Source organism: Diabrotica undecimpunctata, chromosome 7 (assembly GCF_040954645.1).
Source record: "Diabrotica undecimpunctata isolate CICGRU chromosome 7, icDiaUnde3, whole genome shotgun sequence".
Lineage (NCBI taxonomy): Eukaryota > Metazoa > Arthropoda > Insecta > Coleoptera > Chrysomelidae > Diabrotica > Diabrotica undecimpunctata.
Window position 1 is genome coordinate 118,081,717 of NC_092809.1, and position 17,794 is coordinate 118,099,510.

Sequence of the window (17,794 nt, forward strand, 5' to 3'; positions counted from 1 at the left end):
GGATCTAGTAAATTTAAGACAAGGCTCAACAGAATCTATTATGCATTTTTACGAAAAAATCATGGGACTTTTAAGCTGTATTAATAATTACCTAGAATTACATACCATAAATGCCGATATTAAAAGGAGCAAACAAGAATTTTTCCGTCAACAAGCTCTTACAACATTCTTAGCAGGCCTACGAGAACCAATGGGCTCTGTTATCAGAGCAATGAGACCAGGAAGTTTAGCCACGGCAATACAGTACGTACAGGAAGAAAATAATGTTCGATATCTTCAAAAAAATCAAATAAGTCAACCTTCAACATCAGGAAGAAGCGAAAATTATCAAGAACGCCGACCTCAGAGACAGCAGATGCCTGTACAGATCCAGAAACCATTGTACCAACAGACAAATTTTGCACCTCCACGATGGCAGCAACCAATGAGACAATTCTATCCGCAGAATCAGTTTCAGCAACCACATCGGCAACAAAACTTCGATCAATTTAGACAAAATTCAAACCCTCCAGCATTCAAGACCCAGAACCAGTCAAATGTATGGGCACCCAAACCCGGACAGTCAAAGCAGTCTAGACCAACACCTATGAGTGGAATATTAGAAACCAGATTCATCCGGTAAAATAAAGTGGAGAGTAGTGGTAGATTATAGAAAGGTCAACGAGAAGACAATTGACGACCGATACAGAATTCCTCACATTAGCGATATTTTGGACAAATTGGGAAGATGTCAATATTTTACGACCCTCGACTTAGCAAGCGGATTTCACCAAATCGAGATGGCTGAAGAAGACATTCCCAAAACAGCATTTAATGTGGAAAATGGACACTATGAATATTTAAGAATGCCATTTGGACTTAAGAACGCTCCGTCCACGTTCCAACGTATGATGGACAACGTATTGAAGGGACTTCAAGGAGAAATATGCCTCGTCTATATGGACGACGTAATAGTATATTCAACATCACTACAGGAACACATAGTAAATCTCACAAAAGTATTTCAACGACTAAGAGAAGCCCGACTAAAAATCCAAGTCGACAAATGCGGATTCTTAAAAAAACAAGTTAATTTTCTAGGACACGTAGTCACACAAGAAGGCATAAAACCGAATCCAGCGAAAATTGAAGCAATAGAAAAATATCCAATACCGAAAACAGCGAAAGAAATAAGAGGATTTCTTGGACTACTGGGATATTACAGGAAGTTTATTCGAGACTTCGCAAAAATCACAAAACCTCTAACAAGATGCTTAAAAAAGGATGCAAAGATCGAACATACACCCGAATTCGTAGAATGCTTTGAAACGTGCAGGAAATTATTAATGAATGAGCCATTATTGCAATATCCAGATTTTTCCAAACCGTTTAACCTCACAACAGATGCCAGTAACTTCGCTATCGGTGCAGTACTTTCCCAAGGACCAGTTGGCAGTGATAAACCAATTGCCTTTGCTTCCAGGACACTAAATGAAACCGAAACCAAGTACTCCACAATAGAAAAGGAAATGTTAGCAATGGTGTGGGCAACTAAGTATTTTCGACCTTACCTATTTGGAAGAAAATTTAAAATACTTTCAGACCACCGTCCTTTGCAATATCTATTCTCCCTAAAGGAACCCAACTCCAAACTAGTACGTTGGAGATTAAAATTAGAAGAATTTGACTACGAAGTAATTTACAAAAAAGGCAAAGCTAATACAAATGCGGACGCACTCTTTCGAATCGAAATACACACAAAGGAAACTAAGGACATCGATTCACAAATTAAGGAAGTCTTTGATGATTTAGTAGACATGGAAGACGATGGATGGTCAACGACTAATAATCCAGATGCAGATCGAATAATCGACGAGATTGTAGAAGAAAAAGCAACAGAATTAATTCCAGAAAACATCCCAGAAGATACTGTTGAAAACGAAGATCAAAACATGGACGAAGACGGAAATGAAACAATACATACAGCAGTAGAAAATCCAATTCTTGGTATACCTATTTCGGAAAAACCACTTAACTTCTACAATAACCAAATTATAGTCAAAATCGTCAACTACAATCCACGACCTCCAGCAATTATACAAACCTTTCCGAATAAAAGACGTTATCATATCCAGCTGTCGAAAGATCAGTTAAAAGCTGATACCATAAAAATTTTTAAGGAACACCTCAACCCGAAAAAGAAATATGCAATTTTATTTGAAGCAGAAGAAGAAATTTTTGCAGAAATTTGCGAAATTATCAGGAAAACTTTTAAAAACAACGCATATGACTTAGTAAAGTGCAATCTTTTATTGGAAGATGTTAATCTAGAAGAACAACAAAAAGAGATTATAAAAAACTATCATGAAGGAAAAACAAACCATAGAGGAATAGCTGAAACAGAAAGTCAAATAAGGAAACGATATTACTGGCCTAATATGAAGAAGGACATAGAAGATATCATAAACTTTTGCGATATATGTCAAGAAAATAAATACGACAGACTTCCTCCCAAACCAAAATTTATGGTTACACCAACTCCCACTAAACCACTGGAAATAGTTCACATTGATTTATTCCAGGCTGATGGACAGAAGTTTCTAACCATAATAGACACATTTTCGAAATATGGGCAAGCCTACCCAATAAATGGAGGAAATGCAATCAATGTACTCAACGCCCTACTGATTTTTATAACACATCATGGACTCCCAACAATGATAGTAGCCGATAATGGTACGGAATTTAAAAATGGAGTAATACAAGAATTTGTAGACTCTCATAAAATCTCAATCCACTATACAACACCAGAGAATCCGCAATCCAACGGGATGATTGAGAGATTTCATTCTACGTTAATCGAACATCTTCGAATTCTAAGGAACACCAAAGCAAAGCTCTCGATTAAAGAACAAATGCTATACGCTATAATTGGGTACAATAATTCCATACATTCAGCAACGAAGTTAAGACCCATCGACATATTAAACGGACATATCGACGCAAAAGATCCCTTTGACGTTGACATACAGAAAGTAATACTGAACAATTATATCCAAAATCATAGAGAGATAACAAAGGAATTATATAAGGAAGTAAACCAACAAATACAAGAGAATAAAAATAAAGTCATTGAAAATACAAATAAATCGAGACAAGACCCTATTACGTATAAACCAAGCACAAAAATCTATACACGAAAAACAGTTATCAGAAATAAATTACTTCCGCGATATTCCGCAAAACATATAAAAAGAAATAACGAAGTGACTGTAAAAACATCAAAAACTACAGTTCACAAGAAAAACATAAAACATCAACCTAAATCAAAAACTAATTCTAAACCGTCCGCACAGGATCACCCTGACGATGAGAGAAGAAGAGAAGATCAAGGACCTGAAAGACAACCCAGGATTAATTCCCCTCAACCTGGGACAAGCAAAGATTCATACTAGTACACACGATTTCATATACTTTTTCAAACTACTACCAATAAAAGAAGAATTTGACAGAATTGAAACCAGTACGACGCAAAGACCACAGCAGTTCAAAATGGACTTAGCCATTACCTTTTTCGTGTATTATATTTATCCTTCATTTTCTTGTCCTATCTCATTAATCTTAACTTATCCGTCCAAACTTATCTCATCAATCTTCCGCCCAGATACAAATTCAAAACCCCAATCCAGAGTTACATAAATTCAAGGACAACCATCCCAGAGCAACCGCTAATGCTTCCCAAAATAAGGACCATAGATATTCAAACAGCGATTAAATTCAAATCATGAAGGATTTGAATCATCAATTCTCTAAGGAAGATGAACATCTAGAGACAATTAATCCGAAATTATGGAACCATAGCCATAACCATTTTTGGATGACTCCTTTATATATCTTTATTACAATAATCTGCCTCTATATATGTTACAGGTATAAAACAAATAACAAAAAAAACCTAGCGACGAAACTCCAGAAGAGGCCAACTCAACAGTTCTGTTCGTCCCTCACAAAACTTCTTCAGGGGATGGAGTAGTTACAGTACAATGACCGCTACCATCCAGTAAGTTCCACCACGTGGATTCCAACACGGGGCTACCGCTTGAACATTCTGGACTAAATTGCGACGTATTGAACAGCAAGATCAGCAATTAATAAATTATAAAAACACCATGTTAAAATCAATATTTTTCAGTCTGATTTAAATTATTATTGTTGTAACTAAAATCTTTGTAAGTCGAAATAAAAGTTTTAATTGTGAAGTTGAGTTTTTAAAAAAGTGTTTTTCCCAAGAACATTCATAATTCGCGTTAAGATTGGACTAATAGGCGGGAAGATATTTATATAATGCCTTTATGGCATAATGTGTAATTTTTCTTTGTCATTATATACAATTCGCTAAATGCTCTCATATGACACCTCGTACCTGTATGTACGTTTACTGTTACATGATATAAGCTTAAAGTCCTTATGGTATACCGCTGTGTTTGATTTTTCTTTGTCATTGTATTTTATTTGCTAAATTTTATCATGTGATACCACGCGAGTTACGATTGGTCCGAAAGTAGAAAATTGGCAGACTGCTGTATTTAGTTTTTTTTATCATTGTATTTTATTCTTTAAACCATCTCATGTGACACCTCAAACATCGCAATCGGGCCAATAGAGACAAAGATAGGCTAACAGTGCCTTTATTACATGCTACTATCTTTGATTTTTGTATATCGTTTTATTCTATTCAATAAATTCTATTACGTGATATATCGCACAGTCTTGTATTTTAAGTCGTTTAGGCACTGTTAAGCTTAAGGTCTGTTTGACAATGCACTCTCCAATCATAACCCTTTATTAGTTACTTTTTGAGCTACTCTCGTTTCTTTGCAAAAAAGCCTCATACGTCTCGATCTAACTAGGCGTTATACCCTCACCACAAAACGCTCAAAAAATTACTAGTCGCGCATCCAAATTCTTATGGCGCATCCACCAAATCTAAGATTTTGCGGCAGTTCTCTTGGAGCTCCCCTACTCATTGTAATAACTTATGACGACACTATTGATCAATTTTTTTAACACGAACAGATAAGGTATATTTTCCTTGCAAGCAGCATTTACCTTTCCAGTAGTTGCTCAGAAAACTTGCGCAACATAAATTTTGAAAATACTCAGATACAGGTAACCCATGTGCTAATTTTTCAAACACAAATGAAACCGCTGCAGTTTCTTCAGCAGCAACGACTACTATTACACCAATAATAACATGTACATCTACATTAAGAGAACACCATCTACCACCTACAACAACAACATAAGGTACATCAACTGCAAATTAATATAATATAAGCGACATTCAAAAAATCTATCCACCGCACCAACCATATCATCCCACACAACTATAATTTAACACCCTCCATCTTCAATTCTACACAATAAATTAAGTTTTCTTAATAAAAATGTAAATTATATCAAACACCACAAAACTTTGACACATCCAACGAGGAAAAGACATCAAAATTGTCTGTTTAACGAACTATATCTGGAGCTATAACACGCCACACCACCTACTGGCAATTTATTTTCAAAGCCAATCCACAAACAAAAAAAGAAGAACAAAATCAGAAACGCATTTAAAAACCCTAATGGAACCAACTAAAGAATTATTCAATTGCAAAAGGAATATTAACATTTGTAGAAAGAGTTCACTTATTTGAAAACATTCATGAAGAAAAGCATGTTATTAGTGTTGAACATTGAACATTGAACATGATTGAACATGATTGAACATTGAATCACTGAACATTGATTGAGACATCTCAAAAACTTAATATTTAATTTAAAATATATTTAATTTATTACAATGGAATATAAATAAGTTTTAAACCCATTATGATTTGCTAAAAATTTTAGTCAATGATATTTCAGCTTCTATAATTTATCTTCAAGAAACAAGAGAAAAATAAAAGAATGAAAAAATGCGACATTTTATAACAAAGTAATAAAAGCTTCTGCAGCTGATAGCTGCAGAAAGCAGCTATTGGTCCAGTCATCAGAGAACTGACCCCTAAAAATCATACGAAAAAGCTAAATCTTGCCGAGAATGTCAATTTTAGAACCCCAAGATAGATGCAAAAAAGTTTATGTCTTTCACCCCCAGACTACCCCTAAAAGCCCCCTGGTAGGGAGGTAAAAACGCAAAACAATCGATTTACCAAGAATCTGTTCGTAGCAGAAAAAAAAATCAAATAAAAAATGCAACTGAAATAATTTTAAATAAAAATGTTTATTAGCAGTTTTGTGTAGAATAAACAATTTTCTCAAAAACAACGTTTGAAGCGACCGTCGATTTTAAATGTCAGTTACGCGCGCGAAATCAATGGTCAATAAAATTTGTATCAGCTCGACGGTAAAATTCGATATCATTTGATCCAAATGTCCTATTGACAAAACTAAAGATGTGTTTTAAAGGTAAAGGGTACAGCTTTCGTATGCAGTTTCCTTATATCGACCAGAATAAACTTAGTTTTTATAAAGGTGTTAAACGTGGCGCGACTTTTGCCATTTTCAACGATTCTCGTGAAATCAACAAAATTTATCACTTTCATTGACCAGATGTAGTAAAATTTTTATTTTTATAGATCAATCTTTAATAATGACAATAATGAAATTTTAATTTTGAGGTGTGGCAACAAATATGTGGCACTTGAAATTTGAATAAAAAACTTAGATTATAATGTTTTACATTACAAATCATTTCACCTAAAATGCCTCCTAGAAGACGGTTTTGGGTGTAGCAGAAGTTTGTTTTTTTTTTAAACGTGCTAGTGTAATTAAAAGAAAAAAAGGTTTAAACGGTTTAGATCGTTTGTTAAATCTAAGAGATTTAACCTTTACAGATTATTTCTCTTAGGGTTTTGGCATTGAACCGACCATATAATATACAGTGATGAGTGTCTTACCACCCGGCAAAATAGCGGAAAGGATAGAAGACAGATTAAGTTGTGAGATAGTACGAGATAAAGCTAGTTCTTAAACGTGGCTATTTGACTTCAGTCCTAATTATACGGATGACCTCGAAAATATTTTATTTTAATAATTTCTTCTGAGAATAAATGATTGAATAAATAATTAAGATATGTTATAGTAAAAAACATTAATTAGTAGCGATTTTAAATTGTAAATCTTTAAGTTTATTTAATATTAAAAATAACTCAAATGAAATATTTGACTAAACTAAAGGTAGGTATGTTTTGTCCGAAAATGATTGTTGTATATGGAATTGGTGTAATAGTTAGAAACGTATTCTATTGACAAGAAGATTGGGGTTCAATTCACACCAAGGATAAAATTTTTGTTTTACTCAATCAAAAAATAATAGAAAATATAATACATATTAGGTAACAAGTTTTCGAAAAACTCATTATTTACAATTTATTATTATTCCAATGTTATAAAATAGAAATACAAAATAATTTAAATTCAATTTCAGTTTTACAGTCTTCAGTTGTGAATGTAAAATAATCCGGTAAAGACTGTTTAATGTCAAATCAATCACTAAATTCTCAGTGTTAATATCAATTTCTCTGTACAGGTAATGATTTTCAAAACAATTGACAACATTGAAATGGATGCGCGCGAACAGCTGCCTGCTCTACAGCTAACCAAATCATCAAGCCTTTAAGCCATCAAATAATAACATATCGAGAAGTGTTTTTGCACAATAAACTGAAACTTTTTATTGAAAAAACAATTCGTGAAAATGGTTTTAACGGTCGAGGAAAAAGTGCAAATTGTTGTCTGGCATGTGAATGGATTATCAGACAACATGATTAGACAACAATTTGTAAATATGTTTCCAAATAGGCCGGCTCCAGCACGGTCAACAATTCAGTCTATTATACGTAATTTTTTTACTTATGGATCTGTGTTCGCTCCAAGAGGAGTTCGTAGACGAAGGGAGGTAAATCCAGATTTGGAACTAAGGGACACTTTGATTTTTGCAAGTATTGAGCAAAATCCTACCCAATCAACATCTCGTCTCGAAGAACAATATGGAATTTCAAGATTTAGAGTAGGTAAAATTTTGAAAAGACATGGATACCGTCCCTATAAACTTCATACATCCAACGAACAATTCGCTGGAGATTAATATAGACGTTTAGAATTTTGTCAAACTGCAATGGAAATGTCACATCAAGATGAACATTTTTTAGAGAACGTTTTCTTCACCAATGAATGTACGTTTTCATTGCATGACCGTCACAATTCAATGAATGCTCAGTATTGGTCTCGAGGAAATCCTCATCAGATTTATGTCGCTCGTACCCAGCGTCCTCGAAAAGTAAATGTTCACATAATTCTCGCATCGTCAGTGAATATCTCAGTGCGACTTTTCCTAATCGAGTGATTAGTGGCCACGGAGATATTTTTTGGCCTGCAAGATCACCTGATCTTGCACCTTGTGATTTTTTTATGTGGGGATATATCAAGTCCAAACTATATGGAATTAAAGACGATAGGCCTAATTCTCTCCAAGAATTAAGAGAAAAGATCTCTGATTCAATGAGAGGTATTAGTCCAGAAACATTACCTAACGTTAGACGAAACTAGATTGGGTGCTGCTAATGGAGGCTTATTCGAACATTTTTTGTAAATACATTTCGTTAGAATAAAATACGTTTATTTAGAATATTTTTATAGAATTTCTACCTATTTAAACATTTTTTGTAAGTACATTTATTTAGAACGTTCTTTTATGTTTGTAGAATTTTTACTTTATTTTCGAAAGTACGACGATACTGTTTTTTCAAAAAGATATTTATGTTTAACTTTAAACACTTCTAATACTAGTAACGACTGATATAAATGTTTAGTGATTCAAAGCAAAAAGATCTCTGCATAATTTCAAATTATTAAAAAAAAAAGTGGGTTTTGAACTCTAATCGTCTGCAGTGTCGAACTTTAGATTAAATAATCACTATTAATTAATTATTTTATTTACATTTTTGCTTTATTGTGGTCAATCAGTTTTTATTTTATGCGAAATTAAAAAATGGAACTACGTCACACATACGACGTTACACATAATAATTATGACCGAGGTGATTTAGCTCAAAGCTAAAGTCTAAAGGTGTGAGACTATCGATAGTGGTAATGTAATGTAATGTAAATTATACGTTTCTACCGATTATTTCCCACCTCTACGAGTTTCATCTCTTTTTATTTCACACTAAGAGTGGTAAGACACTCATCACTGTATAATTCACAGATTATAAAAAATGTCGTGTAACTAACATATACCTGTTTAATTAAGTACAATGTTTGTTTTGTCAAAACATTAACGCAAGTCTAAAATCCATTTAGAAACATATAGTTTGTAATTAATTTGTAGATCTAATTCCAAAAACTTTCCAGACACTTATCCGGTGTTATAGGTTTTATAATATAAGTTTAATGTATGCAAATGTAAGCAACTAACAATTATAAAGTTATTCGTTGTAAAATCAATCAAGTGCAAAATATTGTAACTAAAATTTAAATTATAAACTGTTTATCTATTAGTTTTATTTGAAACATCGATAAAACATTGTGCTTTGCGTATACATTATTTTTTGCATTATTTTTGATACGCGAAGTTTTAAAAGGAGAACGTTGGATATGCCAAGAAATTTAAATTTTAAATATTGGGCTTTCAGGTGCGTGTGCTGCTTTATCACAGCGCTGTTATTATCTTCACCCCGAAACTACACGTAAACGATGTTTACCGATTTAAAAGATTCACGTGCTGCAGGGGCAATACCTACGTCGAATATAAAATAGTAAAAATGCCTGTCCTGCGTTGAATAAGACCGAGTAAACGGCTAACAAAAATTACGCTTTCAGGCATGAAGACAGCCTGTTAGAGAGTTTGTAGGTAGGTCACTCGTGATTATTATCCCAGATGCAGAAAGGGAAAGAATAAATTAAAATGCAGGGGGCCCGGTCGGCCAAGTGACTTGGAAAATCTGAAAATAACTTGAGAAGATGCCAACATTAGCTATACAAAATAAAAGATTATCCGTAAATTCTAAATGATTTCTTCATTAAATTTCAAGAAGGAACTAAGCACAACACAAGAGAAAGAATACACTATTAGGTGCATTGTTAGCATAATAGCAAAATGTTTTATGAAAAATTACGTAAACAGATAATTGAACAAAAATTACGTAATGGTAAATAAGAATAAAATAAAACCACTAATATCGGTATTGTTATGATTCGTTTTATCAAAAATAGAATAAAAATTTGATTTTGTTATAGAACGCGGACACATAAATTTCCAACGCCCTGTACATCGATTTGTAAATATTTGTTATAAGTAGTTTTAAGCAGTGGGTCTATCCATAAAAAGTTTTACTCTGAAGGACTGAAAAACGTTAGTAAAAATTCGAACAAAAGTTTTTAAGTTATTTCTGGGGGAAAATACAAGAGCTAGAAATAAACAAAGAGTTACAAAATGGGAGATATCATGATAGAATAGGTATTTCAGAAAAAACATATGCACTACAATTATTATAAAACAATGCACAACACATGCAATACAATTATTCTTCAGAACAGCTGGTAGAACTGATAGTCAGACATTTTGAAGATACCCTAGAAGATCACATAACTTTACAAAACTACAAAGATATCGACAGTTTATGCCAATTCCTACAAATACGAGAAGCAAAACTGAGAGAAAGAAAAATAAGAAGATCGCAAGAAAATTATAGACAACGCGAAAATCAAGACTATAGAGATAGAGAAGAGAAAATAGAAGAGAGATCCATAACACACAAATAGAAGAATATGAGGACGAAAGACAGAGCGACGGAAGAAGGAGCACAGAAGAACATCAAGCGTCTTTTCACGAAGGCGCTCACTAGATACAAAAAAACAAACAGGAATTTTTTGTCACCTGAGTAAATTGAAAGTTTGTATATGGTTTTATCAACGGGAAACCGAATAAAATTATGATAGACACCGGTTCGGAAATTACATTGATCCACAGAAAATTAATAGAAGGGGTTAATTTAAAAAATATAATTTACAAAATTTCTAGGGTAAATTTCGTGGGCGCAAATAAACGGACTTTGGCAACTATAAATGAAGGAATACGAATAAGGGTACAATTGTGCAAGACATTTTATGCACTACAATGTGTTATAATGCCAAACATGTTGCATGATATGATCGTAGGAGTAGATGAATTGGCAGAAAAACATATGGTGATAGATTTCAAAAATAACAGGATGAAAATCACGGACGAAAACAAAGAAGAACAGGACATATTAGAAAAGGACAAGGAACATGAGAATCGGAAAAATGATGATTTAGACAAAGAAAAAACGATGAAAATGAATTTGGCAACGAAGCAAGGACAGAGAAAGAAGCAAAAAAAGGAAATAGGGGATTTCTCAAAAGAAGAGATGAGCCCAGAAGAAGAAGAAAAAGAAAAAAAAGTTTGATAAAAGAAAAGGGAAAAGATATAATTGAAACGGTGGTGTTTGAAGAAGAATTATGCGAGATGGAGGATGCAGAATATACAATAAACATGTGTAAAGAATCTGAAAAAAATGAACGAAAATTGATATGTGGAGAAGAAAAAGAGAAGGAGCTGCGTTTAATATTAAGGGGTTTATGAAAATTTAATAATAAATGAAGAAAACAGAGTAGCCAAAAAGTAAAAACATTCATTTGAGGTTAAAGAAATTTTCGATCGAAAACTTACCCCATCCAATATAAGTACCAACAGGAGGTCAGGGATGAAATTAATAAAATGTTAGAAGATCAAATCATAGAGAGATGTGACTCGACGTGTATCAACCCAATCGTGATTGTAAAAAAAAGCAGTGGAGAATTGAGGCTATGTTTGGATTCCCGGAATATAAATCAACACACGGTATCTCAATATAAACCATCTCTCAACATCGAGGCTAGAGAGTTAAATAAAAAGTAAGAAAAGGCAGATCGTAATAATAATAATAATATATATATTATATATATATATATATATATATATATATATATATATTTATATATATATATATATATATATATATATATATATATATATATATATATATATATATATATATATATATATATATATATATAAAGCCATTAATTAAAAGAAATCATAATTAAGTTGGCTATAAAATTACTTATTTATAAGACTTATTAGTAAATTGGGCACTACTGATTTATGGTAAATGGTATTTGAGCTTGAAATGGTCAGGTCTTATTTCTGCCGCGTATGTTATTATTGATCTGATGACTGTTTTGTAAATTCTGCCTTTAATTTCTTTCACGATATTTTTATTTTTCAATATTGTTTTATTCAGGCAGCCTGCAGCTCTGTTTGCTCTATTTAGTTGATCTTCCACTTCAGTTTCGAGCTCTCTGTTGCTAGATAATGTGGTGCCTACATATTTAAACTCCATGACTTGTTCTATTATCTGAACTTCCAGCTCCAATTTATATCTTAGTAAATTTGCTGTTGTAACCATGTATTTTTTTTTGGGGGAAATTAACATGTTAAATTTTCTGGCGGTTATATTAAATTATTGCAGCATACGTTGTAAATCATCTTTACTTTGAGAAAGTAGTATTGCGTTGTTTGCATAGCAGATAATTTTAAGTGGTTTTTCTCAAATTTAGTCTCCTTTTTTTAGTTCTTATTTTTTTTATTTTTTTATCCATAATCAGGTTGAATAATAAAGGACTCAGTCCTTTACCAGGAATTGCCTGTCTTATTCCATTGCCAGCTTCAATAGGGCCGATTAGCTCTTCTTCTATTTTTACTTTTATTGTGTTGTTTTGGTAGATATTTTTGATCGTTTTGATTATTCCTAGAGATATTCCTCTTGCGTACAGTAAGTGGATAACGTCTTTTAATTTGACCCAGTCAAATACCTTCTTAAGGTTCACAAAACATAGATATGTCGGTTTTTTAGTGTTCTAGTGATTTCTCTTGCACTTGCCTTATTATAAATATAGCGTCGGTGTATGATCTTTCCGACCTCAAACCTTGTTGTTCTTCTGCTAGTGTTATAATTTTATTCAGTTAATTTGTTATCACTTTGGTTGTTTATTTTAGTGTTGTGTTTAATAAATTAATTCCTCTGTAGTTTTTCGGGTCCGATTTGTCTCCCTTTCTGAAGAGAAGTATTAGGATGCTTGTTCTTCATACTTGAGGAATTCTGTTTTTTTCTATTGTTTTTTGGATTAATTTTAATAGTTATATAAAAGTTGATAATAAGGAAATGGACAATAGTACACAACCAGCGAAAGATTTAATACATTGGAGTTTTTTGATAATAGAATAAGGAGTAACACTGAAATCCCTTCTCTGCTTTCAATCTAATTAGATATACATATCTTAAAATTTAAAGAAAAATAGAAACAAGAAAATGAGACAAACAGGATGACCCAGACGAGGACCCAGAAATGAATTCGGAATCCATTAATAAAAATGTACAGAGAACGAACAGAGAAGTGATCATGGTCGTGGACATTATCTCCGGTCTAAATAGGTCTCTATATTGCTCATCTAAGTTGCTTTCAAAGTTGTCCCGGACTTTGTTGTTCCTTTTAACTAATAGATTTCTTATTTTTTTAATAATAAGTATGAGGTTATCTGTATAGAAATACATATATATGGGAAAGTTAATAAAAGTTGTGTCAAAAAATTTTAACTTATGCTTGTTTCTAGCCGATAATATTTTAGAGTCAGTTTTGTTTTACGTAAGTATCCTTCGTGATTTACAACCTTTTATCTTATTAATTAATTAAACGAAAATTTCAAGAATATTCTTTCATCCCGATTATTTTAGCGGACATTACAATGTGGCCCTCTTGGGACAAAAGTGCCGTAGGGCTTAAATTTGGGTCAAATTCTTTGATGTATTAATTTAGGTATGGCTTTACGCATCTTACTCATTAAGTTAATAGGCCACAGGTATAAATATTTGTTCCTGTTTCTTTTGCCAACAAAAATTATAATGAACATGAGTCAACTAAAATTTAATTTCTCCCTTAGAAATACATGGTAGATATTGTGGTTGTTTCACAGTCACATTAGTCGATCTGTATCGCTTTATACCAACAGTTTTTGGATGCACTTTACTTCTTAAAAATCATTTGTATCGGTCTTTGCAAATTGTCTTGGAATTTTCAATTTATATTAAACTACTTAATTAGAAACAAATAAAAAATTGTTATTTAAAATCCTTTATAAAAGGTATATAATAAAATACCCAAACGGGCTATATCACAATTACAAAACGTTTTTGGAATCTATATTCCATCAACAGTGTAACCTAAAAGTATATAACCACTTTAATTAAAAAGAACGTGAAATTTGAAATGTGGACTAAGGTTAATGCAAAATGTGGTTATTACTTACTAAGTGTACATGTTTTAAGCCACTAAAATATTTGGTAAAAACCCGTTAAATGTTGTTAGCTTAAATTACTGTTACATTATAATATGTTCTTATAAGTTGAGATGTTAAAGTTACCAGTGGAATTGGTAACATGGCAGCGTACGACTCTATATGAGATCCACAAGGAAACAAAGTTCCTGTATTTGGCTGTATACCATATATTAAAATTTTTGAATAAAATCCTTTATAAAAAGGTATATAAAAAACCCAGTTGGGCTATGTTGCATTGACAAAACGTTTTCGGAATAAATATTCCATCATCAGTGTCAAGTTAATACATGGATGTAGCCACTAAATATGTGGGTAAAAACCCTTTAAAAATTATTAAATAAGATTTGATCTACATTATGTCTAATTTACATTTAAGATGTTAAAGTTACCGTTGGATAGGTAACAGGGCGACATATGACTCTACATTAGTGGCGAGTCCTGAGACGGTATGTCTACGAGGACTTTGTCAAAGCAACTGACAAAGTTGACCAAGTTGCTTTGACAAAGTCCTCGTAGACATACCGTCTCAGGACTCGCAACTAATGTAGAGTCATTGTCGCCCTGTTACCTATCCAACGGTAACTTTAACATCTTAAATGTAAATTAGACATAATGTAGATCAAATCTTATTTAATAATTTTTAAAGGGTTTTTACCCACATATTTAGTGGCTACATCCATGTATTAACTTGACACTGATGATGGAATATTTATTCCGAAAACGTTTTGTCAATGCAACATAGCCCAACTGGGTTTTTTATATACCTTTTTATAAAGGATTTTATTCAAAACTCTACATGAGGTTGCTTGGTCCTGAGTAGGGATGGGAAAAACCTACCAGTTTTAACCGAAAACCGGTTTTTTTACTTCGCAATAACCGGTTTTATCGGTTGTTTTTTTGTCCCGGTTATAACCGGTTTTTATTTTTAAAGTAAAAACCGGTTATTAGGTTTTTACGGTGATTAGGATTAGATTAGGTAATATTTTGGATCCCAATCATAATTATTATTTTTAAGTAATTATTCCAAACAAAACCATAATTCAAATTTTATTTTATTTTATAAATACAGAAGCAAACTGAAAGTGCAAACTCTAATCAGCCAGAAACAATTAAGTTTTATTATAATATTTCGTTGAAAAGGTATTTGTAATCATAATATTTACACAACATAAGAAGTGATCTGATACATCATCTATTTTTCACACTTGACTCGTGACATTGAAAGTGGGTGAATGGCTGTTTCTGATTACCAATAATAATGTTCTGACTATAAATATCAAATTACCGATTACGAATACGAATCTCCAAGGATTTCCCTACGTTTTCAAAACGATACACCCATACAGGAAGTATTAAATGAGTTAAAATGTACCTATTATACAAATATACAAACGTGTTAAAAGTAATACATGATAATTTTTTTTTGATGGTAGTAAAAATAAAAGATGAATTGCATTATTCAATTTATTTTTAAGTAAAATATTTATGTTTATATTATTTTTTTTTAAATCCTATTTGAAAGAGTCTGGGAAATTTTTTATAAGTTGAAATGGTTGAGGGTGGGGAATTTTTTGGGTTTGTGAGGAGAGGAAAATTGGTTGGTAAATTAGAGGATTATATTTTTAAATGGTAAATTAAATTTGCATCAATAATTGAATACAATAATTGCATATTATATTCTACTCTCATTATATTCATTGACAATAGAACCTGAATTATTTTAGCGCTCTCTGTTGAGCAGTAGTATAATAATTTTGGTTTACTGGTCTCTGCATCTGACTACAACCAGATGGAATTCTGTCTACCATATGCTTAAAAGATTCACACTAATGTCTCCATAGATATCTGCAATATTGGCAGATCATCATCATCATCATCTTGGTGCTACAGCCCTTAGAGGGCCTCGACCTTCTCAAGTTTTCTACGCCATTCTATTCTGTCCCTCGCTTGCATTTTCCAGTTGCCGACTCCGATCTTCTCGGCATCTTGTGTTACCCCGTCCATCCACCTTAGCTTTGGTCTACCCCGTCTTCTCATTCCTACGGGTTGCGCTGTTAGAATCTTTTTTATCATGTTTGACTCAGGGGCCCGGGCTACATGTCCTGCCCACTGCAGGCGGTTTCGCTTAATTATAGTGGTAATATCTTTACCACCAAACGTATGCTTGTAGATATTCTGCAGTTCAAAGTTATATCTACGCCTCCATACTCCGTTCTCACATACCGCTCCGAATATCTTGCGTAGCACCTTTCTTTCAAAAATGGATAAAGCGGATTCATCTGTTTTCGTTAGCGTCCATGCCTCTGATCCATATGTGAGAACGGGGACTATCAGTGTTCTATACAGCCTTATACGAGTTTTTTGAGACAGACGTTTGTTAGCTAAGTACTTTGATAGACCATGATAACACCTGTTTGCAATTATTATTCGCAATATTGGCAGATTCCTCGATTAAAAAAGCACCAAGGATGATTTCTGGTTTAGATGTAAAACTAATCACTGAAATTGTAAGCATTTTATCGCCTTTCGATGAGGACACAAAGGAGATCTCGGGTTCCCAGTACATTACTGCTAGCCTTGTCATCCCCCTTGTTATTATCGAAAGATTTTTAAAAAACCTCAAGCCAAACCTTAGTACAGCTCAAAAGTTATGCCAAAAGCTTATAACTAGCCTTCAAGAGAGGGACACTAAGCTTTTACGAAATCCCCTGCTTTACCATGCTACAATCACGGACTCGAGGTTCAAAAAACTACATCTGAATCTGTATATAGCGGAGACAGTCACATCCAATTTAGGCTCGGAAGTTAGGACGTACCTTACCGAAATCGGAAAACTTTCTCCTTCCTGCTCCTTCCAGAATGAAGAAGCCAAAGTGAGTTTAAAATCAAACCCTCTTTGGTCTTCACACGATCTGGAGTTGGTGAACAGTGGTTTCAGTTCAAGTTCTCAGGACACACAGATTCAAAGTTCTTTTTTAAATGAACTGACTCTAAATCTGCAGCGGCCTTTGCTGCCAAGTGATCCGTTTTCATTCTGGGGTCAGAACAGAACCTGTATGCCAGGCTTGGCTTTTAGAGCTAAAAAAATACATGTCGTTGGTCAGAAGTTCGGTGGCATCAGAGAGACATCATTGAATGATATTGTATCAGATGGGAGAAGCCGCTTAACCGACTAACATATATATATAAACGAGTTTTTCTCAATAGGCTTCATGAAAAATACTGGCCAACATAATGCTAAATCCATTTCATATAATATAACCTATTTGTAACGTTCTAACCTACACTTTTTTACTTAAAATATTACTTCATATTCTTTTATTGTGTATTATTATTATTGCAATATGTATATATTAATCTTACGCT

General features: G+C 33.0%; 1 protein-coding gene across 1 annotated transcript in view; it reads left to right on the forward strand.

The window, feature by feature from the left end:
* LOC140445742 (calsenilin-like) overlaps nt 1-17,794 on the forward strand; it is an 859,410-nt gene that overhangs the window by 285,860 nt on the left and 555,756 nt on the right. The window lies entirely within an intron of this gene.